At 41.9% G+C, this 27,262-nt stretch overlaps 1 protein-coding gene across 9 annotated transcripts in view; it reads right to left on the bottom strand.

The window, feature by feature from the left end:
* The window catches only part of BACH2 (BTB domain and CNC homolog 2), a 389,117-nt gene that overhangs the window by 308,302 nt on the left and 53,553 nt on the right, over nt 1–27,262 (bottom strand). Inside the window, exon 6 of one of the 9 annotated variants that reach the window (XM_055535471.1) lies at nt 567–25,367. The exons of the other annotated variants lie outside the window; for them this stretch is intronic. The gene's annotated coding sequence lies outside the window, so the exon portion shown is untranslated. The remainder of the gene's footprint in view (nt 1–566; nt 25,368–27,262) is intronic. 9 annotated transcript variants of the gene reach the window in all.

Genomic DNA, 27,262 nt, shown 5'->3' with positions numbered 1-27,262 from the left:
TCATACAAAAAGGTCCTCAGAAAAACAGTAGAGTTTGGTGGTGTGAAGGCTTGGCTGATTAAAAAAAAAAAAGGAAAGAAAAAGAAAAAAAATATTGTTTCCACTACAAAATTACCCTTCTTCCCACCTCCCAACACCAGACATTTTAAGCCTCCCTATGATGTCACTTCTATATCCTGAGCCAGCACAGAGCTCAAAGTCTTTCTTGTGAGTGGATGCCCAGCGCCCGCCCGCAGTGGGTATTAAGCACTTAGGTTGGCAATGTAATGACACACTGTAACAATCTGTAATATGAAGCAGTCAGCAAAGCCCTGGCTCGAGGAGCTGTTTCTCCCGACCATTAACCATATGTTTGGCTCCCCAGCTAGCGGAGCAGAGCACGCTTCCAGCTCACCATCTGGTTTCTATCCACACAAGCAACTGCAAAGCACAGACCATCTCCCTCCGGAGCCGTGTTTCTTTTTCTCTCTTTTCCGTTCTGCCCTTCCCCTTTCCGCCTCCCAGCTCCTTCGGTTCCCTCGGCTAAAGAATTCTCTGCCATTCATCACGTGCAAAGAAAACTTTACCTGGCGGCAGCGGCCGAGCCATTAAGAATGCACAGCTGTATTGAAAACACGCCAGAGGACCGGTTCCCGTCCTCGTCCGCCCCACGCGGTCCCTACCCTTCCTCACTCCTATTGAGTGCTGACACTTGATCCAGGATGTTAAAAATAGGTACATTCTTGACAGATCCAGGGGTGGTTGTGGTGCCCTTCACACTCACTCCATATTCTGAGCTTTTAAACACCACACACACACACCCCCCCCCCCCAAGTTTGCCTCTGCATTCAATTCGCATGACATCAGTCTCACCCAGATGACACACCAGCTACAAATAACCAAGTCAAGGAAAGGACTCTGTTTCTTTCTCTGCCCTCAAGGATTCAATCCCAAGTGTGTATTTTTCTTTCTTTCTTCTTTCCCTACGGAGCCTAAACTGAAAGAGATCCCACCTCAGAAGAATAAGAGCCCACAGCCTTTTTCAACAAACTGATTATTTGCAAAACTCATGCTTATTGACATTGGCATTTCCATCGAACACAATCATAACAGGGCACAGACTATCGGAATTCAGGCACTTTTCTTGCAATGTCTCCCAAGTTATTTATCTCAGATTTTCTCCTTTACATGATTTCAGGAAGTTTATAACTTTTTTTTTTTTTAATTTAAGAAGAGACAGTGGTAAGCAGAAATTAGATAATTTCACCCCCATCCCCACTAGAATTATATGTGTAATACCAGCCCATTTTACTGAATTAGGAACTGAAAGTTAGTTCTTTCCCACACCTTAAAAAAATTAAAAGGCTGGTTTCTCACATACCAAGAAGAAAAGGAAGAGTATCATTAAAAAGTGATTAAGCAGAATGTCAGATTTTATCAACGTGGCAGCACTATGGAGGTTCAGGCAGGGGAACACTGTTTATTCAGGCTAACAAGGGCGTCAGGAGGCCACTACCTGAGCGGACATCTTATACCCACTGGCCTTGTCAATCCTTGTTTCATGATTTGAAATAGGCCTTTTGTTTGCTATTTCTACCAATAAGGGACATTAAAGTTCTGCTGCCCCATAGGTTTTAGAAAATGATAAAAAAGGAACTTTCAATTTCAGAAGCCTTAAGAAATTGTCCATAGAAGATGGGTTCAATTAAATGCTGTTTTCAACCCCCAAACCATAGTACACACTTAAGATGAATTACCATCATCACAAAATCACTAATAAAAAGGAAGAAAAATGATCAGTTCACAACTTCAACATTTTCATAGTTCACCTCTGCACCACAGAATCAATTTATTACAAAGTATTGGACTGGCCAAATAATTTGTTTGGGAAGTTATAGGAAAACCCAAATGAACTTTTTGGCCAAGTAAATACTTAGGATTTTCGTAACTGATGCTCCCAGCCCAATTCTACCAGGATCCCTGTCGGGGCTGGGGGAGGAGGGGGACCTAGGCATCAGAATTTCTGAAAGCTTCCCAGCTGTAGGTATTGGGCAGCCAGAGCTGAAAAGTCTTGCTCTGTGTGAACTTGCACCTCATTAAAATTAAAATGAAACCTTTGGAATGGCAATATAAATGAAATTTGGGATTAGAACAGTAGCTTTCAAACTTGCTTAGAAGTGAAATCTTCAGTCAAGCCAAATCTTATATGAAATCTCTCTAAATGAAATAGTAAGTGGTCATTTGTATGTCTATACAATATCCATGGATTTCATAAATTCAAATGTATAATTTTTTAAATCGCTATACATCAACCAGTGAGAACAAAGAGGCCATTTCATTGAACACCAAAGTCTGAAACTGATCAACTGAGATGTCCAGAGCTCTCCACCTCTGCAACCAAGTGTTTGCATGGCTAATGGTTCAGATGATCAAGGCTGGATGCATGTGAAAACAGCAGTGTGTGCAGTAGGGTGAAATTAATTCATAAATTAATTTAATAAATGTCAATTAAATGTCTAGCACACACCAGGTACTGCCCTCAGGAGGTCACTGGAGGAATAAATTGCAGTCTTCTCCCTGAAGAAGCCTAGTTAAGGAGACACCTAATGGCACCACAGCAAGACCATCACAGTAATGGAGGTACCAAAGCTTGCTATGGGGAAACGTGGCTAATTCCGTCTAGGGAGACAGGGCATAACCTCAGCAGCATGGGACAATTAAGTCCTAAGAATCTGAGTAGGAATTTCACAGCTAACAAAGAAAGAGAAGGACAGCTCAGAATGAAGGAACGGAATGTGGAAAAAAAAATACCAAAAAACCAACAACCACCACCCATAATTATAAATAGGTTTGGTGAGTTCTGGGGGTTGTGAGAAATTCTGAGGAGGGGAAGAAGGACTGGGATTTGAGACTGAAAAGGGAACTGAGGCTAAGTTATTAGAAACTTCAAATGTCATGATACAGTTGAGACCAGCACTGAGCAACAGAAACCTAAGGTGAACCACTCATGTAACTTCAAATTTTCTAGTAGTCATGTTTAAAAAGTAAAAAGAAACAGAAGGAATTAATTTTAATGATATGTTATTTAACCCAATAGATCTAAAATATTAGCATTTTGACATGTATTCAATATAAAAATTATTGAGATCTATTACATTTTTATACTCTTATTTTTAGTTTTTAAATTTTCTATTAGAGTTGATCTACAATGTTGTGTTAATTTTGCTGCACAGTGAAGTGATTCAGTTTTACATATATATTCTTTTTTTTAATATTATTTTCCATTATGGTTTATCACAGGATATCGATTATAGCTCCCAGTGCTATACAGTAGGACCTTTTTGCTTATCTACTAACCCCACACTCCCAATCCATCTCTCCCGCATTCCCCCTCTCCCATGGAAACCACAGTCTGTTCTCTATGTCTGTGAATGCTTCTGTTTTATAGATAAATTCATTTGTGTTAGACTTCAGATTCCACATATATGTGATATCATATGGTATCTATCTTTCTGACTTACTTCACTTAGTACGATTGTCTCTAGTTTCTAGTCACATACTAAGTCTTTTTAGAATAGGGCATGGTTTTATACCTGTGACACATCCCAACTTAGACTGGCCACATTTTAAGAGCTTAAGTGCCATGTGCAGCCAGTGGACACTGTCCTGAACAGCTCGGGCTTCCATCTGACCATGCAGGCAGTGAAGGCCAATGGATCTGCTGGGGTATGAAGGCCAATGGACTTGCTGGGATATGTCTTACAAGGAGATAAGTGCAGCGACAATGTGGAGAAGCAGAGGGAAGACTGGGTCTTGGAGAGGCTGGGAGGCTACTTCCAGAGTCCAGGCCAGGGAAGAGGAGAAGGATGACACTGGGAACTAGGACAGTCGACCTGGCATGGCAGTGGGATGGCATGGAAGGGTCTGAGTCAAAACACTTTCTAGACAGAATTAAGAAAAATTATATAACTGGCCACTTACCCCCCAGAAATCTACACTAGATTTCCCTAGCCCTGCCTGGCATGTAACTGACCACACTGTATTTATCTAACAGGAAGAATTCACTTGTTCAATTTATGACCTCGCTGGAATCTGAAAAACATGGGTACAGACACGGTATAGACTTATCGACAACTCCTTTATAACAGATTCAAATATAAGCCAAGATAGCAGAAAACACTCAATTTCAAGGTTAATTTGACAGTCTGATACAACACGTCGACGGTCTCAACGTGTTAAAATTTGGCATGCAAGTAATACATTTAAGTGTGCATGTTTTTAAATTATGGTTGTAAAAAATGCTCAAAATATATTAAAAATAAAATGCAAATGAAATAAATGCTTGCACACCCCCTTAAGTATCTCCAGGGAACTTCTTCAGACCAGAGTTTGAAGACTGTTAGTTCGGGGCCTTCGAGATCAAAAAGTAAATCTAAGAGCAATACTCTGCCCCTACTCCGTAAGGATCATCAGATCATTCCCATACTGCAGCTGGGAGGGGATACCATTCCTCATTATTCTAAAAAAAAGTAGGGAAGCTGAAAAACCAAACTGCAGAAAATGCATTAAGATTCTCCAGTAAATTAGAATTTAAAAGGCTATGACTCAAATCTGAGACACATCACTTATCAACATTGTTCATTCACTAATTCACCCAGCAGTATTTACTGAGCACCCACCATATGTCAGGCACTGTTCTGAGACTTGGGATACATCCATTAAAAAAACAGACAAAATCCCCTACCTTCATGGAATTTAGAGTCTACTGGTAAACACAAACAAGAAATGTAATAAATGACTTTTGTTATAAGGTGGTGCATGTATACTAAATCGCTTCAGTCATGTTGGACTCTGTGATCCCGTGGACTGTAGTCTGCCATGCTCCTCCATCCACAGGATTCTCCAGGCAAGAATATAAGGTGGTAGGAGCAATAAAAAATTGACTGGGGTCAGAGGAATTGGAAATGGGATGGAAGAGGAAGGCTGCAATTCTAAATAGATGCTCAGGGTGATGAGAAGATGAAAATGGATCAAGAGCTCACATAAATCACAGGCAGGACATCAGCAGTGTGTTTGTGTGTGTGTTGGGGGTGAGAGTGTATGAGTGTGCATTACAAGAACAAAAGTTTGCTTTTATCTGAACACGAAATGAAGTTTGGATAAGGCCTTCATTCACTTGATTTGCCATCTAGAACTTCCCTTAGCCTCCCATTTCTCTCAATCAGCACGGTGAAAAAACATAGTTTGTGGAAAATATTTTAAAACTACAGCACCTTCTATGAAGCAAAAGGCCCTCCCTAGACGCCTGCTAAGCAGAAAGTGTCTGCCATTGTCAGGAATACACTCTACATACCCTCTAGTCTGCATGATCCCCTAGCCACGTCCCACCCACACACAGACCCCAGCCGACCAGCTCAGCAAATGTGCACCAGCTCACACTCTGTAAAACAATGGGGTCTTTCAGGCCTTACAATCTTGTGAAGAAACAGGCTGAAACGTCATGGGAAAAATTAGGAAATATAGGAGGAAAACAGCTCACAAAGTGAGGGGTGGAACCACGGCTCACAAGTTCTAAGTCCTGAACAAAGAGAAACAACCGTGACAGCCCCCGCCTGTGCTGACCCTTCCTTTTCAAAAGAGAGGCATCCCTAAGTCCCCTTTCTCTTCTCGGGGATTACGGCAACAAGACGTAGACAAGACATCAGAATGAGGAATTTTTCAACCTCAAGAAGCAGAGTTAATTTCAAAAGCTTTACCCTCAAGAAAACCAATCCAAATGACCAGTCTTGTTCAGTGATCCATAGCACCAATGTGATTACAGTCCAACTGGACTTCAACCACCACACAAAGGAAAACAGAAACTCCTTCCACTATACCATATATTTTTTAGCTCTTCCAAAGTATTCTTCCAATGAAATCTCATATGACTAGCCCCAACTTGGCAAGCCTTTCTCATCACCTACCACACCCAGTTTACACCTTTCCCAACTGCCTTCCCAGCCTTTGCCAAAATCTGTTCCACTTGCAAATTACCTGTCTCCTGTGTGTGTGTTAGTTGCTCAGTCATGTTCCACTCTTTTGCGACCCCATGGACTGTAGCCTGCTAGGCTCCTCTGTCCATGGGGTTCTCCAGGCAAGAATGCTGGAGTGGGGAGCCATTCCCTTCTCTAGGGGATTCCTGACCCTGGGATCGAACCCAGGTCTCCTGCATTGCAGGCAGATTCTTTACCATCTGAGCTACCAGGGAAGCCCTTCCTGTTTCCTCTTACCCACCAAACAACACCTCTATTGCCTTAAAAAAAAATCTCAGTTTGAGACCCAGCACCTACTGCAAAATGGATTTCCAGATTAATCAAGTACATTTGCAAACCTGTGAACAAATGCACCTTTCTGATTTAATACTTCTTTATTTAATCCAACTGTATTTTCCAATGGATAAGTTAAATCAAACTTTTCTAAACTCCCTAAGGAGAAAATTTGCACCGTATTTCTGTCTGTAGGATTTTATCAACTGTTAAGCACTGTAGGCATGTCAATTGTCTCCCATGATGGTCAAACTGTTTTGAGGAAAGACTCAGAAGTGGTTTATTATTATAAAGTACTGTGTAGAAAAGGTGTTTATTTTACTCTTGGAAGAAAAAAGCAATGTATATGAAAATCATAAAAATGTTTTAAAATGTAAATTTCAAAAGGAATTATATCTCATAAATAAAGGAGTCCAGGGATTTCCCTGGTGGTCCAATGGCTAAAACTCCATGCTCCCAATGGAGCCCAGCTTCCAGCCCTGGTCGGGAAACTAGATCTGGAGTGCCACAACTAAGACCCAGCACAGCCAACTAAGTAAATAAATATTTTTTTATGGAAAGAAAAAAAGAAAATAAGAGAGTCCAGTGAGGCTGAGAACCTTACAAAGATACCTCACAGACATGTCACCAGTATTACTCCAAGAGCCTAAGCGTATAAGAACCACCTCTGGAGAGAAACCATCATTTGACAGTGTGGCAGAATTTGGAGTCAGCTAGTGAACTGAGCAGAATTAAATGTAAATTAATGTAGGCTAAAAAGTAAAACAGACATTGTCAGAGGTAAAAAGTAAGCTCACCAAGTGAGGCCACAGAGGTGATTCTATAGTCTACACCCTTGTGAACTTACAGACCAAGTTCTTAAACCACTGGTTCCAACTGCTGCACATTAGAATCACTTTGGAGAGCTTTTTAAAAGCTCACTGCCCAGGTCACATTCCATGCTAATAAAATCAGAATGTCTGGGCTAAGAGCTGGGCATCCATGGTGTTTGAAGATCCCAGGTCATTCCAATGTGCGTCAAGGTTTTGGATCCACAGTCCCAGTCTCTCCTGGCAGAGCACAACTGACATTAAAGAAGGCAATGGCTACCGTCCAAAGTTGGGGCTTCCCAGGTGGCGCTAGTGGTAAAGAATCCATCTGCCAATGCAGGAGACTCAGGAAATGTGAGTTTGATCTCTGGATAGGGAAGATCCCCTGGAGGAGGAAATGGCAACCCACTCCAGTATTCTTGCCTGGAAAATCCATGGACAGAGGAGCCTGGTTGGCTACAGTCCATGGGGTTACAAAGAGATGGACATGACTGAGCATGAGCAAAAATTACAAACAGCCAAGGGTAGCTGCCTCTGTTAAGTGGGAAATCAGTCCCTTGTTTCATCTTCTTTGATTTTCATATTGTGGTCCATGACATAGGTTTTTTTTGGTTTGTTTGTTTGTTTGTTGGCCACGCTGCACAGTTTGAGGGATCTTAGCTCCCGGATCAGGTATCGAACAACCCATACTGCCCGTAGTGAAAGGGTAGGGTGCTAACCACTGGGCAACCAGGAAGAGTCCCAGTCACATATAAGAGTCCCTCAGTGAACCTGAGGCTTTGAGATTTAGACTAGGAAACGGAAACTAGGCATGATGGTAGATACAGGCCCTGAGAGCAACAGTAATAATTGGAATGTTGCTCATTGCATGATCAAGGGACCTGGCTTCAGAGTTAGCAGCCTGGATGCAAGGCCTCGGCCCAATCACCAGTTAGATGTGGGGCTGCCCACAATTACCCAGGGTCCACCTGGGGCAGGGGTTCTTAGCCTGAGGTGCTTATCAGCTTACCCACATGTTGGCTGCAACCCCAGATCCTGAGAGGTCTGGAATGGGGTCCAGGGATCCATAGAATTTTTTTTTTTAAGATTTTTTTTTTTATGTGACCCATTTTAAAATCTTTATTGAATTTGTTACAATATTGTTTCTGTTCTATGTTTTGGCTTTTTGGCCATGAGGCATGTGGATCTCAACTCCCCGACCAGGGGTTGAACCTGCATCTCCTGCATTGGAAGGCGAAGTCTTAACCACTAGACCACCAGGGAAGTCCCGGGGATCCACAAATTTTAAGAGCTTTCCAGGTGACTGTTGTGTCATATGGATGTGGAGAACCACAGCAGAGTGATTATGAGAAAGGACTCTGAGGCCGTACCACATGGGTTCAAATCCCTGCTCCACCTGTTACTGGTTTGGGTTCCATTTCATTAACTGTAAAAACGAAGCTAATGGATGACACCACTTCTGTCAAGAAGCTTAACTGATTGACCTTACTGGATTATTGTTAAGGATCTGTCGTGATACCTGGTAAACAGCAAATGCTCAATTTTACATTATCACATACATACACGTATGTTTATTTGTCACAGGATTAAATGGCATATGAATATAAGGTGCTTAGCATTGTCTCCACTTAGAAGTGCTCAGTAAATTTTAGCTAGGCTGATGCTGACAATAGCGATGGTTGGAAAAACTTACTGAAACTGACTATCTTCTGTTTGGGATTTCATCTTCTCCTCGTGGCATGGCAACCTTTGCTTCAGAAATAAAACCTAAAGTATATGAGGGTGGGGAGGAACCTTTCTGCTCTCTCTTCATTATCTGGAGGCTCACTAACCAGGGAAGGTACTTCTGCTGCAAAGACATGATAGGAATGTGGGTTTAATGGCAAAGAAGAAAAATGTGGCGAATGACTCCTCCCCAAGTGGTGATGAGCAGCAGAACTCAACAGCCGGAGGAAACGCCAGCGCCTCATTTCCTAGGGGGAGCCCAGAGTGGAAACAAGTTGTGTCCAAGGTCACAACTTTATGGCAGAACCAGGATCTGACTTCAGCACAGAGCCCTTCAGTTTCCAGGTGGCTGCCATGGAGCATCCTTGGTGACAAGCATGTCTGGGAGGCCGCCTGTCAGAGGGGAGACATGGTACCTGAGGCCAAGGCCAACGTGAGGGGTGAGGAATGTGGTGCCCTGTTTCCCCACCACTTCCTTCCTCACTCTGACCAATTCCCTTCCCTGATTCAAATTCCACACCCTACAGGCCATTTCCGGCTGAGATGGAGGATATGGAACACTAGAAAGCAGCTGTGCTTTGCTCCGCGGCCAAATTGTTTTCTCGGGGATGTTCGGTTCCAATTTTATAACCTAAGACAATTAAAAAAAAGTTTTAATTTCCCAATGTTTCAATGGCATAGAACTGTTCAGTGGTACACATATATTAAGGAATACTTGCATAGTTTTTATCCACTGAGCAAGGACAGGAAATCCTGTCTTCCAGCTGCTGAGTCTCAGACCACTCCATCTGAATATTCTTGCTGACAAATGTGACCTTGTCTCAGTTCTGCAGAATTTAAATATTCCCTCAAAGTCATTTCTGCTTGATCTTAGCAACGTGACCAAATCGCAAATTCAAATACCACTTATTAAAAGTACAACATTCACGTCCAGTAACCAGTCCCTCCTCCAATTCCAATCCAGTGACCCTGGGCTGGAACCTAATCTAAAAGATTACAAAGCAACATCCTGATGAGTTGTCATGGCAACTCCTAGATGTCAGATACCCCATGTCCCAGGGCTGTAAATTCTCATTTTTAGTCTACTCATATCCTACTACTTCATGTATAACAACCAACTACAATGCAATTTGATATGTCAGCTGCTAAACATAATAAGAGATGCCACTTACTATTATAGCCAATAATAAAAGATTTCTAGTTTCTTCTGTTTTCAAAGATACTGCAAATCACTATGTATTCTAAGTCCATTGGACTGGTCCTCAAAGAGAGGCTATTTAGCCAGAATTCCTCCATTTTTACTTAATTAGTCAATATTTAAGAGTGCCTTGGAGATGAAAAGAACTCTGGTGAAAGCTTGGCATTATTATTTTCTGAACAGAAGGAAATGCACTGATCTTCAAACTTTCAATAGACACAGTATATTTGATCCAAAAGAGAAAACCCACACACACACACACACACAAACCCTGACAGTGATCCAAGCCTTTCAAGGGCAGAAAGCTACAACAAGGGTGCCTTGCAAGACCTTCAATTCTTTACAACTAAGGAGGAGAGAGATTCGTATTATTGAAATCTAGATAATGTAACATCTTGTTTTAATCGGCAGTTTTGTTATGGGTTGAACTGTTGAAATCCTAAGCCCCAGTAAGTCAGAATGTGACTGTATTTGAAGACAGAGCCTTTAAAGAGGTATTTAAGGTTAAATGAGGTCACCGGGGTGGGTCCTAATTCAATCTGACTGGTGTTCTTATAAGAAAAGGAGATTAGGACACAGACACAGGTAGAGGGAAGACCATGTGATCTTCGGCCATCTACAAGCCAAGGAGAGAGGCCCTGAGAAGAAATCCACTCTGCTGACATTTTGATCTAGGACTTCCAGCCTAGACATAGAAAGAGAAATTTCTGGTGTTTTAGCTGCACAGCCTGTGGTGCTTTGTTATGGCAGCCCCAGCAGATGAACACAAGTTTCCACCTTTTCTGCTCTATGTCAGTTCTCCAAGAGTAGCTTTATCTCAGGCACAATGGGGTCGAACTTTCCCCTGAAGGTCTGTCTTCACCTGGGGCCCAGATGGGGTTCGCTGAGTTCACACACTGGCAGACTGAGTTCTAAGACAGTCAGGAAAGATCTCTCTTGAAATTCCCATTAGCTAAAAAAGCATTAAAACCTCCTCTGTAAGTAGCCAAGCTGACTGCTTAGAGCTGTTTGCTTGTTTTTATTTTCTTTGCTTATCACTGAGCATTCTGCTGATGAGAAAAGAAATGTCCAGGAGAGGAACAACAGGCCCAGAGGGAAAGTGACAGAAAAGCATAGATGATACACAAACCAGATTATCAGTCTTGAAGTAATCCAGAAGTAGACATAAGATACATCACACTGCATGGGCGTTTAATCCTAAAAATAAATAGAATGCAGAGAGGTATATAGGTGTCTGCCTGCCAACAACTTTGAACCAACACTAACCACTACCTGTGTGGAGGTGCAAATTCTTTTTCTGTTAAAATTCTGTAAGACCTTTTCTCCTTTTGGGTTTTGAAAGTCAATTTCTACTTCATGTTTCTTTCTATTTTCATAACAGCTGCCAGAAAGTTCAAAACCACACTTTCAGCATGTCTCTAGCAAATCCATAAATGATCTTCTGATTTTTTTATTATTATTAACTCCTAGGCTCATTTTCCAGCTTTTTGTCATTGGCTCTAATGGGGTGTATTTTGGAGACAAATGTCTAAGTCACTTCAGTCATGACCGACTCTTTGCGACCCTACGGACTGTAGCCCATCAAGCTCCTCTGTCCATAGAAATTTTCTGGGCAAGAATACTGGAGTGGGGTACCATGCCCTCCTCCAGGGGATCTTCCTGACCCAGAGATCAAACTCATCTCTTATGTCTCCTGCATTGGCAGGCAGGTTCTTCACCACTAGCGATATCTCGGAAGCCCCAGATGATACCTTTTTATAATAATATGGGGTATTATTAATGAGACAACCTTCATTAAGCCTCAAATATTTACAGGTGCTTCTCTTCCAGAGCCTCTTACGGATCTGTGAGATGGGAGATTTCATGCTCAAACAAAAATCTGCTTCCGTTCACAGAGAAGCTAAACAACATCAATTTCTCATACTTATTTTAATCACAATATGAATTTGTAAGGTAAAACAGAGAAAGAGAGCTATGCTAGGAAGCTGGGACCATGATGAAGTGAGAAGCCAGCCTTTTGTATTCAGCTGCTTGCACTCAGGATGTTGGCCGGCACCCAGAAGACACATAAATTCCTTGAGGTAAAGGATTTACTGGACTACTGGACCCCTCCTTTCTTCCATGTGGGTGTCACCATGGCAGATGCACAGTGAAGCCGGTCCTTGGGAACAGTCTTCAGCCTGCTTGCACGGACCTTGTCTGCTTGCGTCTGCCACTGCACACAGGTCTCCAGGCCAGCTCCACTTCCAGTAATACCTACTCAGCTATTTACAGTGCTGCCTTGGCATTACATAGGTCTGGGTTTGTATTTACTGCCTGTGTGATCCCAGACAAAATATTAAACACTCTGAGTCTCAGGTGCCTCATCTGAAAATTGGGATAGTATAGAAAGTCCCTACTGGGGTTTATGTGAGGATTAAATCAAATTACACACATAGCTCCTAAGTAACATGTCTGGCACACTTGAAAACATTAACTATTATCATCCTTTTTAAATTAATTTTTATTAAAGTATAATTGATTTACAATGTTCTATTACTACTGTACAGCAAAGTGAATCAGCTATACATAGACATACATCCACTCTTTTTTAGATTCTCTACCCATATAGAGTCATTGCTGCTGCTGCTGTTGCTTAGTCGCTAAGCTGTGTCTGACTCTTTGTGACCCCATGGACTGTAGACCACCAGGTTCCTCTGTCCATGGAATTCCCCAGGCAAGAATACTGGTGTGGGTTGCCATTTTCTTCTCCAGGGGATCTTTCCGACCTGGGGATTGAACCCGAGTTTCCTTCATTGGCAAGTGATTCTTTACTGCTCAGCCATAGGGAAGTCCATATAGGTCATTCAGTTCAGTTCAGTCGCTCAGTCGTGTCTGACTCTTTGCGACCCCATGAATCACAGCACGCCAGGCCTCTCTGTCCATCACAAACTCCCGGAGTTCACTCAGACTCACGTCCATCGAGTCAGTGATGCCATCCAGCCATCTCATCCTCTGTCGTCCCCTTCTCCTCCTGCCCCCAATCCCTCCCAGCATCAGAGTCTTTTCCAATGAGTCAACTCTTTGCATGAGGTGGCCAAAGTATTGGAGTTTCAGCTTTAGCATTATTCTTCCAAAGAAATCCCAGGACTGATCTCCTTTAGAATGGACTGGTTGGATCTCCTTGCAGTCCAAGAGACTCTCAAGAATCTTCTCCAACACCACAGTTCAAAAGCAACAATTCTTCAGCGCTCAGCCTTCTTCACAGTCCAACTCTCACATCCATACATGACCACTGGAAAAACCATAGCCTTGACTAGACGGACCTTAGTTGGCAAAGTAATGTCTCTGATTTTGAATACGCTATCTGGGTTGGTCATAACTTTTCTTTAAATAAAGTTCTCTGCACCATACCATAGGTTCTTATTAGTTATCTATTTTACATATAGTACTGTTTATCTATTATCATCATTTTTTAAAGAATGATTGTTATTCAGTGTAACCTCATGATCTTTATGGGCTTCCCTGATGGCTCAGATGGTAAAGAATGCACCTGCAATGCAGGAGACCTGTGTTCAATCCCTGGGTTGGGAAGATCCCCTGGAGAAGGGAATGGCAAAACACTCCAATATTCTTGCTTGGAGAATCTGCATGGACAGAGGAGCCTGGTGGGTTATAGTCCATGGGGTCACAAGGAGGTGGACACGACTGAGTAACTAAGAATAGTACAACACACAATCTTTACTTTCTTGATGTATAGTCTATGTATTGTGCCCATCTTTGCATGAAATGTTCCCTTGGCATCTCTAATTTCTAGGGAACATTTCATGCAAAGATAGGCACAATAAAGGACCGAAATGGTATGGACCTAACAGAAGCAGAAGATTATTAAGAAGAGGTGGCAAGAATACACATAAAAACTATACAAAAAAGATCATGATCCCAGATAACTGCAGTGGTGTGATCACTTACCTAGAGCCAGACATCCTGGAATGCAAAGTCAAGTGAGCCTTAGGAAGCATCACTATGAACAAAGCTAATGGAGGTGATGGAATTCCAGTTGAGCTATTTCAAATCCTAAAAGATGATGCTATTAAAGTGATGCACTCAATATGCCAGCAAATTTGGAAAACTCAGCAGTGGCCACAGGATTGGAAAAGCTCAGTTTTCATTCCAATCCCAAAGAAAGGCAATGCCAAAGAATGCTCAAACTACAACACAACTGCACTCATCTCAGTTTAGTTCAGTCACTCAGTCGTCTCCAACTCTTTGAGACCCTATGGACTGCAGCATGCCAGGCTTCCTGGTCCATCACCAACTCCCGGAGCTTGCTCAAACTCATGTCCATTGAGTCAGTGATGCCATCCAACCATCTCATTCTCTGTCTTCCCACTCTCCTCCCGCCTTCCATCTTTCCTAGCATCAGGGTCTTTTCCAATGAGTTCTTCACATCAGGTGGCCAAAGTACTGGAGTTTCAGCTTCAGCATCATTCCCTCCAAAGAAATCCCAGGGCTGATCTCCTTCAGAATAGACTGGTTGGATCTCCTTGAAGTCCAAGGGACTCTCAAGAGTCTTCTCCAACACCACAGTTCAAAAGCCTCAATTCTTTGGCACTCAGCTTTCTTTATAGTCCAACTCTCACATCCATACACGACTACTGGAAAAACCATAGCTTCAACGAGACATAACTGTAGCTTTGACTAAACCATAACTTTTGACTGGCACTCATCTCACACACTAGCAAAGTAATGCTCAAAATTCTCCAAGCCAGGCTTCAACAGTACAGGAACCGTAACTTCCAGATGTTTAAGTTGGATTTAGAAAAGGCAGAGGAACCAGACTTCAATTTGCCAACATCCATTAGATCATTGTAAAAGTAAGAGAGTTCTAGAAAAACATCTGCTTCTGCTTTACTATGCCAAAGCCTTTGACTGTGTGGATCACAAAAAACTCTGGAAAATTCCTAAAGAGATGGGAATACCAGACCACCTGACCTGCCTCCTGAGAAACCTGTATGCAGGTCAAGAAGCAACAGTTAGAACTGGACTTGACACAACAGACTGGTGCCAAATAGGAAAAGGAGTACGTCAAGGCTATATATAGTCACCCTGCTTATTTAACTTATATGCAGAGTACTCCATGTGAAATGCCCGGCTGGATGAAGCACAAGCTGGAATCAAGATTGCCGGGAGAAATATCAATAACCTCAGATACACAGATGACACCACCCTTATGGCAGAAAGCGAAGAAGAACTAAAGAGCCTCTTGATGAAAGTGAAAGAGAAGAGTGAAAAAGTTAGCTTAAAGTTGGCTTCAACATTCAGAAAGCTAAGGTCATGGCATCCAGTCCCATCACTTCATGGCAAATAGATGGGGAAAAACTGGAAACAGTGAGAGACTTTATTTATTTATTATTTTGCCTCCAAAATCCCTGCAGATGGTGACTCTAGCCATAAAATTATAAGACACTTGCTCCTTGGAAGTAAAGTTATGACCAACTTAGACAGCATATTAAAAAGCAGAGACATTATTTTGCCAACAAAGGTCCATCTAGTCAAAGCTATGGTTTTTCCAGTAGTCATGTATGGATGTGAGAGTTGGACTATAAAGAAAGCTGAGCACTGAAGAATTGATGCTTTTGAACTGTGGTGTTAGAGAAGTCTTGAGAGTCCCTTGGACTGCAAGGAGATCCAACCAGTCCATCCTAAAGGAAATCAGTAATGAATATTCATTGGAAGGACTGATGCTGAAGCTGAAATTCCAATACTTTGGCCATATGATGTGAAGAACTTACTCATTGGGAAAGACCTTGATGCTGAGAAAGACTGAAGGTAGGAGGAGAAGGGGATGACAGAGGATGAGATGGTTGGATGGCATCACCAACTCAATGGACATGAGTTTGAGCAAGCTCTGGGAATTGGTGATGGACAGGGAAGCCTGGCATGCTGCAGTCCACCAGAAAGCGTCAGACATGACTGAGTGACTGAACTGAACTGACAGTCTATGTATAATATTATAAGTTACACGTGTACGATACAGTGATCTACAATTTTTAAAGGTTATACTCCATTGGTAGTTATTATAAAATATTTGCCCTAGTCCCTGTGCTGTATATTACATTTTCGTAGCTTATTTATTTTATGCATAGTAGTTTGTACCTCTTAATCTCTTACCCCCATCTTGCCCCTCGCCTCTTCCCTTTCCCCACTTGTAACCACTAGTTTGGTCTCTTTATCAGTGAGTCTGCTTTTTTTTTTTATTATATTCAGTAGTTTGTTGTTTTTCTGTAGATTCCACATATAAGAGATATCATACAGTATTTGTCTTTCTCTGACTCATTTCACTTAGCATAACGCCCTCCGAGCCCATCACCTCATGTTCTTGAAATCTCCCAAGTCCCTGAACAGGCTCTCTCCCAGGATTATTTCATTTCTGTGTGATGAGAGGGAGAACCAGCCCCCAGTCCTGTGGAACAGTCAGGAGGCACCACACCCAAGTCGAAAGAGTGAGGTCTGGTTTGGAATTATATCTCACTTCACGGGTTGCATTTACATGTTCAGAGGATGAGTGTTTAGAGAACCAGATTGAGCATGAACTTGTGAGTCTGAAGAGCCAGTCTTCTTGGGGGTTTGCTGGCAGAGCAGCAGAGTGAGAACATTCCCCCAGCTCCTTATCACCGCCTTCATCAGAGACGCCGCTGCCCACGGCAGGGTCTTCTGGGCTGTGCGGATCAGGGAGCAGGCGAGGTAGTTACATTTCCTGGAAATACAGGCAGCAGTTTCCTGTGGCTTCCTCTGTTTTTGATGTAGAGCTGAGCACACGTAAAACACTAAACACATCAAGGATCAGAGCGTCAGTCAGAGGTGGTGCAAACACTGAAAAATACTGTCATTTCCTCATAAACACACTGAGAAGTGCAAAGTACAGTACATCTTCCAAAGATGTCCCTGGTAAGAATCTCTACAGTAGGGCTGCAAGGCGACAGGAAGGTCACAAGCTACCCTTCCACGCCTGTACTTTTATATCTATGACCTGCTGCTTGAGTTGATGAACATTCTCATGAACCGAGACCCAAGTGAGCAAGAACCAAATTTCCATGAAGGCCAATGTTTTGCATAAACCTTCGCCTGAAAAAGCTCTGGTCTGGTCACAGGGCTTCAGTAAAGATTTCTCTAGAAGTTGAGGCCTGGTCAGAAAAAAATTCACTCTCTGAAGTGGAAAGTAGTAAAATGATTAGATGAACTTAACTGTTCACATAACTATCCTAAAAGCCAGTTCAGGATTCAATAAAGCAATGCACACTGCATTTGGGAAATAGCCAGGCTCACAGGAGGTGACCACTATGCGTCCTTAAAGCTAAAATGAACCGGAGAAAAAGGTATCTTGGCCAAGATTTGCAGCAACATAGAGGGACCTAGAGACTATCACACTGAGTGAAATAAGTCAGCTGGAGAAGGAGAAATATCATATGATGCTCCTTACATGTGGAATCTAAAACGAAATGGTATAGATGAACTTAATCACAAAACAGAAAGAGACTCACAGACTTAGAGAACAAACTTATGGTTGCCAGGGCAGATGGGATAGTTAGGGAGGTTGGGATGGACAGGTACACACTGCTTTATTTAAAATGGATAATCAACAAGGACCTACTGTACAGCACAGGGAATTCTGCTCAATGTTATGTGGCAGCCAGGATGGAAGGGGAGTTTGGGGGAGAATATACATGATTATGTATGGCTGAGTCCCTTCACTATTCACCTGAAATTCTCACAACATTGTTAATCAGCTATACCCCAATACAGAATAAAATGTTTGTTTGTTTGTTTGTTTTAAAGCTATCTTGACCAAGGCTACGAGAACTTGCTGAAGATGGAGGGTGGAAGAACAATGGGCAAATGCACAGATTCATACAATTTAGAGCAACACAGAATGGGTTGGTCCTGGAGGCAGGGGGCCTACTTTCCGAATTTCACCTTTGCCGTTCCCCAGCTTAGTGACCCTGGCCAAGCTACTTCACCTCTCTCAGCTTCCAATTCCTCGTGTGATTTTTCTGTTTGTCCATCACTGGCTCCTCTTCCTTTGTGAAGAACTGCCCTTCCACACCCACTGGAAGACCTAACATCACAGCCAGTCACACGACACAAAGACAGCTTAGTTCCAAGACACAGTTAAAGCTTTTTCACTCAAGTTAGTCTGCAGCTCACAACCAGAAACACCTTGGTTATACAGCTCATTTGCAAGAGTTGCTATGAGAATTAAATGAAGTATGTAAAGCAGACACAAGAAAGACTGGCTGCATCCTTACAAAGGTTGGTCAGCATAGGGGCTGGAGTCTTAACCACATGGGTTCAAATCCCAGCTCGCTTCACAAGGTCTGTTTAGATAAATCACTTGACATCTTTGTCTCAGTGTCCCAGTCTGTAAAAATGGAGCTAACAATAGTAACTGCATCATAAGGTTTTAAGGATTGAGTCAACTTAGATAAAGCCTTTAGAACAGTGCCTGACACGCAGCAGTAAATATTCCATAAATATTGTTTTGTGGCTAAGTGGTATCCAACTCAGAATTCTGTAACCCCATGGACTGTAGCCCGCCAGGGTCCTCTTTCCATGGTATTTCCCAGGCAAGAATACTAGAGTGGGTTGCCATTTCCTTTTCCAGGGCTTCCCAACCCAGGGATTGAACCCAAGTCTCTTACATTGGCAGGTGGTTTCTTTCACCACTGGGTCACCAGGGAAGCCCTCCATAAATATTAGCTATCAGGATTAAAAAGAGTGACTCTGACAGCTATTAAAAACTGTATAAAAGTCACTGATCTAGACTTACTTATCTTTAATAAGAAAAGAATCATTCTTCCAGATAATCCAGCTTGATGGAAAATCCCTTAAGGACAATTAGAGAGAGCTCAGTTCCTCATATTAGAACTTAGCCAGCTCTAACATTTGGTCCCCTGAGTGAACTTACTGACCAAGAGGATATGGCCTGAGCAAATGACCCCCATCAGTTGTACTGCCTGATGGCCCTCTTTCTCACTGTCAAGACATCTCAGTTACGAATTCATCTGTCATCAATTTAATTATGAGTCAATTCTTGCATATCACACCTCTCTAAAACCAATAAAAACTGATTTTGGTCCTTTATCCCACAGGACTATGTCCTTAGGGTAATCACCCTGATTAACCAGCAAGCCTCACTCTAGTTGAAATCTGTTTTAACTGCAACTCAAGCCTATTTTACGTACTAATTAAAAGGAACTTCTCCATTTCTGCTTTGTGTGTGATATAATCACTAATTCATTTATTTATTCATTCATAACAATAAACTTATATTGAGCCCTAACTTGTGCTGGGCTAGGTTCTGGATAAAACACAGCAAGAAACTTAAGAGACCAGAGAGGAAAGTAAGTAAATCAACTGAACACTAGAAAACAGTGCTAGGATAGAGGTGTACCAGAGGAATGAGGAGAGCTCAGGCCCACAGAGCGGGACTCAGAAGAGATCCATGCAAACCCATGCACTCAGAACAAGGTGTTTGGGATGGCAAAGGTTTGTCCAGGGCACAGCAGGGGTGAAGGAGGAAAAAGATGCTGACTGGAAAGGTATGTAGGTCTTAAGACACCCTGGAATATCAGGTCCCCTGGGAAGAAAATGTGCTCTTCTAAGTAACAGAAGTCTTTGAAAGATTTTAAGAAAGTCATGACAAGACTCAGTTCTGCTTTTAGAAAGATCACTCTGCTGGGCAAGTATGGAAGATGAATGAAGGGACCATACTGTGGAAACTGGGAGGCGTAGAGAGGTTACTCTGTTTACCTAGAAAAGAAGTGGGAAAGCTTAAAAACAGGGAGAATAAAAGATGAAGCAAAAGAGAAAGATTCTGGGATTCCAGAAAACAGGAGAACCTGGATTCTGTGAAGTTATGCTTGCTTCTTCAGCTCACTAGACACTATGGGCCTGTCACTGTTTGGTTATTTCAAGAAGGCACAGGAGAAGATACTCTGCTGCTGCTGCTGCTGCTAAGTCACTTCAGTCGTGTCCAACTCTGTGTGACCCCATAGATGGCAGCCCACCAGGCTCCCCCATCCCTGGGATTCTCCAGGCAAGAACACTGGAGTGGGTTGCCATTTCCTTCTCCAATGCATGAAAGTGAAAAGTGAAAGTGAAGTTGCTCAGTTGTGTCCGACTCTTAGCGACCCCGTGGACTGCAGCCTACCAGGTTCCTCCGTCCATGGGATTTTCCAGGCAAGAGTACTGGAGTAGGGTGCCACTGCCTTCTCCAGAGAAGATGCTCACCATTTCTAATTATTAGAGAAATGCAAATCAAAACTACAATGAGGCATCACCTCACACCAGTCAGGATGGTCATCATTAAAAGCTTAAAATAATAAATGCTGGAGAGGGTATGGAGAAAACACTCCAACACTGTTGGTGGGAATGTGAATTGGTGCAGCCACTATGGAGAACAGTATAGAAGTTCCTCAAAAAACTGAAACTACAGCTATCATATGATCCAGCAATCCCACTCTTTGGCATATATCCAGAGAAAAGTCTATACATGTACCCCAATGTTCATTGCAGCACCATTTTAACAGCCAGGACATGGAAAGAACCTAAATGTCCATCAACAGAGGAATAGATGAAGAAGGTGTGGTGCATACATACAATGGAGTATTACTCAGCCATAAAAGAATGAAATAGTGCCATTTGGAGCAACATGGATGCAACTAGAGATGATCATACTAAGTGAAGTAAGTCTAACAGAGAAGACAAAATATCATATGATATCATTTATATGTGGGATCTAAAAAATTACACAAATGAACTTATTTACAAAACAGAAACAGACTCACAGATATAGAAAACAAGCTTAGGGTTATCAAAAGGGAAAGGGAGGGATAAATCAGGAGTTTGGGATTAACAGATAGCCCATCAAGCTCCTCTATCCATGGAACAATGCCTCCTCTATCCAGGCAAGAATACTAGAGTGAGTTGCCATGCCCTTCTCCAGGGGATCTTCCTGACCCAGGGATTGAACCTGCATTTCCTGCAATGCAGGCAGATACTTCACCACCTGAGCCACCAGTGAAGTCCAGATACACATTACTATATATAAAACAGATAAAAAGGGCTTACTGTATAGCACAGAGAACTACATTCAATATCTTGTAATAACTTATAATGGGGAAAGAATCTGAAAAAGTATATATAAACTGAATCATTTTCCTATATACAAGAAACTAACAGAACACTGTAGATCAATTATACTTCAATTAAAAATAAACTGAAGACTACATGTGTTTACAGTACAGCAATGGGATGTGTGAAACTGCAAAACCATTCCCTATGACCCAGGAGTGGCAACACCCTTATCTGAGAAGCCTAGAACTTGAAAGTAAAAACAAAGGGCCTTAACGTAAATACTCATTCCTCCTCAGCAAGGAATCAAACATTATCATGAGCAACCATGTCTAACAAGCTCGGGGACATCCTGGCTTCCCCATCATCCCTGTGAACTGAGTGAGATTCCCCTACTGTCAGGCCCAGGGTAGTTTCGTTTCCTTAGTAACTATTTCTTGCCACTTTACTTCCAAAATGGTTTCCCTTTGAATTCAACTAGGTAAATGTCACGAGCCCAGCCATAAGCATAATATTCTCAGTGAGCACACATTTTACATCACAAGATGACCACCTGACCACATCTGTTTGTTTTGTGATGCCCAGGCCTTGAGGAAAAGGTGGGGAAGTTCTCAAAACAAATCAACAGCACATTTTATCTTAAATATAAAATGTGATGGAATTCCTTGGGTGCCTTGTAGTCAGCTTTGCTGAGTGACCCTGTTGGGAAATACTGAGATTTTCAAAGAAATAAACTATGACTTCCACAAACCACCTTTGACCAGGAAGAAGAGACACAAAGAGGGTTAATTAAATCCAGGTCAGAACTCCATTAAATGAAGCCTCATGGCCTGGTGGGTCTTGTAGGAACAGTCAAATGAAGCTTAATTTTAAAGGGACATTGGTCATTCCAGAAATCAACAAGTGCTGAATCTGAAAGTTCCACCTGTAAGTACTAGAAAATACTGAGGAAGCCAGAAACATTTCTCTCTTAGAAATCAGTACTTACCTGGTTCTATTAGTTTAACTAAACTTATAAAACAATGGACTTCTGCTTTAGTCAAAAATATTTATGCATAAGGATGTAGTCATATTCTATATGAATCTAAGGGAATTTTGCAATAGTCTCATATCCTCATTGAAAAATACATGCATATTTATATCTCTCTCTCATTCTCTCTATCTAGTCAGTGTTAGGAAAGTAAAATTAATGAACTCCCCAAAACTCTCAGAGAAAAATTATGGAAAGACACATACTGGCTAGATATATTTCAATAGTAGTTACCATAGAAACGAGTCGGTAGGTATCAGTTTTGGAGTTGTGCCTTTTGATAAAATATTAAATTTCTGAGAGTATTTGCATAGCCATACAACAGCACAACAGCTGGTGTCCACCTGAAATTATACATTTAAAAAATTATTTATACTAGTTCTCCTTTTGGGTTACTAGTACCCATGAAGAAAAATTCATTCTTAATAAGCTGATTCTAACACATCTTTTTCTGCCTTTGCACTGTTTCATCTTGTTTCATACTGAAGTGAGAGTGGTAAAGGCATAAAGAGAGGACTCTAAGGGAACCAGTGTGGTCTTGCTTGGGAGAGGCTCTTGAAGGCTGCTAATGTCCTCCACGCCAGCTAACTAGACAATAACTCTGCTAAAATGCTTTTTAAAATACACTGCTACTGCTGCTGCTAAGTCGCTTCAGTTGTGTCCGACTCTGTGTGACCCCATAGACGGCAGCCCACCAGGCTCCCCCGTCCCTGAGATTCTCCAGGCAAGAACACTGGAGTGGGCTGCCATTTCCTTCTCCAAAGCGTGAAAGTGAAGTCCCTCAGTCATGTCCGACCCTCAGCGACCCCATGGACTGCAGCCTTCCAGGCTCCTCCATCCATGGGATTTTTCAGGCAAGAGTACTGGAGTGGGGTGCCATTGCCTTCTCCTTAAAATACACTGCTAAGTTGCTTCAGTCGTGTCTGACTCTGTGCGACCCCATCGATGGCAGCCCACCAGGCTCCCCCGTCCCTGGGATTCTCCAGGCAAGAACACTGGAGTGGGTTGCCATTTCCTTCTCCAATGCATGAAAGTGAAAGTGAAGTCGCTCAGTCGTATCTGACTCTTAGCGACCCCATGGACTGCAGCCTACCAGGCTGCTCCGTCCATGGGATTTGCCAGGCAAGAGTACTGGAGTAGGGTACCACTGCCTTCTCCACTACCATGTATAAAATAAATAGCTAGTAGGAAGTTGCTATATAACACAGGGAGCCCAGCCTGGTGCTGTGATGACCTAGAGGGGTGCGATGGATGGAGACGTGGAAGGCTGAGAGGGAGCCTTATATAAAATAAGACTGGGGTTCGATCCCTGGGTAGGGAATATCCCCTGGAGAAGGAAATGTCCACCGACTCCAGTATTCTTGCCTGAAGATCCCATGGACAGAGGAGCTTTATGATTGAGTCATGTTGGTGTATGGCAGAAACCAACACAACATTGTAAAGTACTTTTCCTCTCATTAAAAAATAACTTTAAAAATATCCTTGTAGTTTATTTATTTTAAATATAGGAGTCTGTACCTCATAATCCCCTACCTTATTTTGCCCACTCCCACTTACCACTCCCCACCTGGTAACCACTAGGTTTTTCTCTACATCTGTGAGTTTGCTAAATTGCTTTTAATTAAACATTCTTATATATCCTTTTTCCATGGCAAGATGACTCTTTTGCACTGTGTGAGAAACAATGACCTAATGCCTCCCTGATGGACTAAGAGTTGTAATTTTGCCATACGCGGGGCTCATCAGATGTCTCTTTTTCACTTGTACTTAATAATGTACTTCCTGTGAGCCGCAGGACCCTGAAAGCACACATTGGTACTCCTCATTTTGAAAATAAAGAAAAATTATACATTTTAATACAAAGATAAGAATTGCAAAGCTAAACAATCACTAACTCAGCTGTCTTTAATAAGGAACAGCACGTTAGTGGCTGCACTAAATTTTTCCAACTCAAAGCCAGTGACCGGGGTGTTTGCTGATTAATGCTATAATGATACCTGGCTTATAACCAACAGACAACCCAGTATGTATGAGATATGCCAGGAACAGACGAACAATCTCTTGACCTGGAATCTAACATGTTCATGAGCCACAGACCCAGGAATCTTTGAAATTGGGGTTGGTGGATTTAGTTCTGTTAGGAGGGAACATTCTGGCATGAAGCCAAGAACCTCAGTCCCCTTCAAACATGAATTCAGCAACAATCCTGACTTCCAGACAGAAGTAAATCACATTAACAGCTGACAAGAGGCTATGAACTTTCTGTTTGAAGGTCAACTAGAAAAGAAAACAAGTGAAAGATCAACTGAAAATGTCATGGGTGAGCCTGAAGCAGGCAGGTGTCAGCTCTGGAATTCCAGGAAGGTCCCGGCGAGACAGTAAAGAGATACAGCTACTCTATAAAACATTACGATTCTCTTTTTGCTTCCAAAACTATGTACATATGGATGTACATATTTCAGTAATCTCTGGCAATAAGCACACATTTATGTCAACTACTAAGATGTAAATCTTACTATATGACTAAGAGACGGAACTTATCTTCCATATGAATGAGAGATGATGGTCATCTCCAGCGGGATCAAAGGTCATGCTTTTCTATCATAAATATATAAATAAATAAGCACATACATACATATATATTCTGACTATTTCTAAAACATCACCATATAAACATTAGTTAAATAGTGGGACGATTAGAATAACAAATATATGAATCAATCCCAGAACAAACCTCTACTACTATTGCAGACATGCTAAGGACAATAAAGAACTGAAAATTAATCTTACAGGTCACAGGTAAGTTGTAACCTTAAGGAGTTCTATTTGTACTAGTTATGTACTAGGTCAAAAGAAATTTAATTCAAAACATTTTGGATTGTAAATGAAAAATACTGTGTTTTTTATAAATAATTTTATTAAACATTAAAAAGTTTAACATAGGCTAATCCCTTTGAAAGTGTATTTTGCCTCATAATAAAGGTAAAGTAGGTTGTAATGTAATTCTAAGATCAATGAGGGAAGTTTTATGTTTCAAGGAGGAGAACTGTATTCAAAAATTTAAATTATATGATTTTGAAACATAATTTCTGTGATGATGAATTTCTCAAACATTTCAGAAATCCTGTGCTTTGGTCGAGGATGAAATCCATAATACTGAGTCAAGACTTGTAAAACTCTCTGCTACTGTCTGCTTTACAAAATTCCTATGTTAAGAAAAAAGAACACAAAGAAAAGTGTTATTTCTCATCCCCCACTATAACAGAAACTTATCAGAATCACAAATTAAATAAGAGGAGATATAGTTCAAAATTCTTAAATAAGAGGAGACACAGTTCAAAATTCTTAAATATTTTATCACAAAATTAGAAAGCAAATTGACTTTTAAAACCATGGTCGCCACAAAATCAACTATTAGTCCCCAGCATGTAGACAACTAGCTCTGTGGAGTAGCTGGAATAAACACTGACTACCACAAAAGCTCTACCCTTACAGGGACCAGGGCTTCCCTAGAGACTCAAATGGTAAAGAATCCACTTGCAATGCAGGAGACCTGGGTTCAATCCCTGGGCCAGGAAGATTCCCTGGAGAAGGGAATGGCAACCAACTCCAGTACTCCTGCCTGGAGAATTCCAGGGATAGGGGAGCCAGCAGGCTATAGTCCACAGGGTCACAAAGAGTGGGACACGACTGAATGACTTTCACTTTTTCCAGGGACCAAGTCTCTGTCTCCCACATCACAAACATTTGCAGGCTACAGAAAACACCCAAATGTTAATATTGCTCCAGCCAAGCAAACTTAAAAAGTTAAAGCTGCTAATTCCTACTAAAATAATTTAATGCTATTCCCACAGTCAAACAGATACTGCATTTTAATTCTATCACTCTTCTCTCTGAGGCCAGAAATTAAAAGTTGACTAAATGCACGTATGATTCTCATATAATACAAAATACAATAATACATACGCATAAGTGATAATCATATGTCACTTAATAATGTATTATAAGGGCTTAGATAACACTTAACAGCAGCTGCTGGTTTGTGGGGTGGTAGTATCTACCCCAGCTAGAACCAACTGGGTCCTGCTGTCTGATCACTCCCATGGCACCTGGGCTGAGACCAGCTTCTTCCAATGGCCCCGCTTCTCCTCCACTCCCACAGCAGGTGGGGGACAGGGTGGGACAGTCATATACCTTCATGTTCCTCCAGACGTCATTATAGTCAGATCGCATGTGTACAGACCCTCCCTCCTCCAGGGGTCTCCTTTCCTCAGCTACAAAATGTGAGTTTTAAAAGAGACAGTGTAAAAATAAATACAGTGGCATAATGCTAAAAGCACAATAAGCTACCACCCCACAAGTTCTGTCTGCTGTCAATGTGCTGTGCCTAGTAGCTCAGTCCTGTCCAAGTGTTTGCAACCCCATGGACTGTATGTGGTCTGCCAGGCTCCTCTATCCATGGGATTCTCCAGGCAAGAATACTGGGGTGGGTCACCATGCCCTCCTCCAGGGGAATTTTCTCAACCCAGGGATTGAACCCAGGTCTCTCGCATTGCAAGTGGATTCTTTACTGTCTGAGCCACCAGGGAAACCCCTACCAACAGGTGGAATCCAGCTAAAGATAGAAAAGAGGGCTGGGGTGTGGGCAGGAAGAAGGGAACCTGTCAGCCACATGGAGGATAGCCCTTCTGCTCCTGACCTGCCCCCCACAAGCTGACATGTTTGCCACAGGGAACTATACAAAAACAATAAAACTACCTTTTACTTTGTTAACTGCCTGTTCATTACTAGCTAATGAGATAAAATGTGAGCTAAATGAAAAGAAGTTTTTTAAAATAACCAGAGATATGAGGTAGGGGCAGATTCCATAACAAAAGTTACATCCAGGGTCATTATGCTTTTCCCTGTTGGGATACTATTCTGTTATAGTTGACTACAGTCTTTTTCTTTTTTTGGAGCATAGTTGCCTTACAATGTTGTGTTAGTTTTTACCGTACAGCAAAGTGAACCAGCCACATGTATACATACATCCCCTCTTTTTTTTTGAACTGCCTTCCCATTTAGGTCACCACATAACATTGAGTTCCCTGAGCTATACAGT

Source organism: Bubalus kerabau, chromosome 9 (genome assembly GCF_029407905.1).
Source record: "Bubalus kerabau isolate K-KA32 ecotype Philippines breed swamp buffalo chromosome 9, PCC_UOA_SB_1v2, whole genome shotgun sequence".
NCBI lineage: Eukaryota > Metazoa > Chordata > Mammalia > Artiodactyla > Bovidae > Bubalus > Bubalus kerabau.
This window is presented reverse-complemented; position numbering and strand designations above follow the sequence as displayed.